Raw genomic sequence first — 1,664 nt, 5'->3', positions numbered from 1 at the left:
TTGTCCTGGTGACAGCTCTGTGGACCCACCCACATATCCGCTGCGGGCAGATTCTGAATGCTAACACTGTGTTGCCTAGGCCAGCCTTGAACTTGCAATGCTCCTGTCCCTCATTCGTGCTCAGGATGACAGGCATGGACAACCAAACCCAACAGACTGGTATCATTCTGAAAAGGATTCTTTGAGGGTTGGGGCACCACACCAGCATGGTCCCCAGCATCCTTGTAAGTCTATCAAGTATGATGGCGCTTCCCTGTAACCTGGGGGCTGTGGAGACGAAGGCAGGCAGACAGATGCCTGAGGATCAATAGTCAGCCAGTCTAAGTGAGTTGGTAAGCAGATGGCCTTTCTGAATGACAGCTGAGGTTATCCTCTGGCTTCCACATGTTTACATACACAAGCAGCCACTCACACATGCATAAACCTTACAACTGTGCATCAAGAAAGCAGGCCCTGGGAGATGTAATGCCAAGGATCCTTGCACAGAGAATGGGCAGAAACAGGACATTTAAATAGTCTTTCTGGGGCCAGTTTGCTTCACTTAATATTTTAGTTTTCATCTATTTCCAACAAAGGACAAACTTTCATTCTTTACGTCCAAATAAAATCTCTTTGTGGATATGTACCTGAATTTCTTTATCTGTTCATCTGATGGGGGCAGGGACCATTAGGGTTCCTTCCATACCTTAGCTACTATGATTAAGAATACTGAAGCAGGGAGCTGGTGAGATGGCTCAGTGGTTAAGAGCACTGACTGCTCTTCCGAAGGTCCTGAGTTCAAATCCCAGCAACCACATGGTGGTTCACAACCACTCATAATGATATCTACCACCCCCTTCTGGTGCATCTGGAGTCAGCTACAGTGTACTTACGTATAATAATAAATAAATCTTTGGGCCAGAGCAAGCAGGGACTGAATGAGCAGAGTTGACCGGAGTGAGCAAGGCCAACTGGAGCAAGCAGGGTTGACCAGAGCAAGCAGAGGTCCTAAAAATTCAATTCCCAACAACCACATGAAGGCTCACAACCATCTGTACAGCTACAGTGTACTCACATACATAAAGTAAATAAATAAATCTTTAAAAAAAAAAAACTGAAGCAGTAATAGGGGTGGGCAGGTATCTATGGTATGAATGGCTTTGGTTCCTTTGTGTATACGCCCAGGCATGTCATACCTGGATCAATATATTAGTTCAACTTTTGGCCTTTTGAGGTCCCTTCATTCTGATCTCTACTGGGGCTGCCCCCGTCTGCACCAGCAATGGGTAGGGATTCTCCTCCCTTGGAGCCACACTAGCGATCGGTCTCAGCTCTCTTCTTCATAACAGCTATCATGACAGGAGAGGAAGGAAAGTTAAATAATTTATGTTAGCATTTCCATGATTTTAAGGTATCGCTTTTAAAACGTGCTCATATATTAGTTGGTTATCTGTGCTGCTGCTTCTGAGAGCTATCGTTTGATCACTTTTTGATGGGTTCATTTTTTAACGCTTTATTTCTATTGCTTACCAAAGTCTCCAGATATTAATCCCCTATCACGCGAATAGGGGGCAGTGTGTATACACATGATTTAAAGTACACTAGAATATACATGTGTTCTGAAAGACCCCTGGGGGAGACCCCCACTCAAATCTCGGGAGGACGTACACCCAAGGAATCACGAG

The sequence above is a fragment of the Mastomys coucha genome, unplaced genomic scaffold (assembly GCF_008632895.1).
Source record: "Mastomys coucha isolate ucsf_1 unplaced genomic scaffold, UCSF_Mcou_1 pScaffold15, whole genome shotgun sequence".
NCBI classification, from domain to species: Eukaryota; Metazoa; Chordata; class Mammalia; order Rodentia; family Muridae; genus Mastomys; species Mastomys coucha.
The sequence above is the reverse complement of the archived record's forward strand: the minus strand, read 5'-3'. Positions refer to the sequence as shown.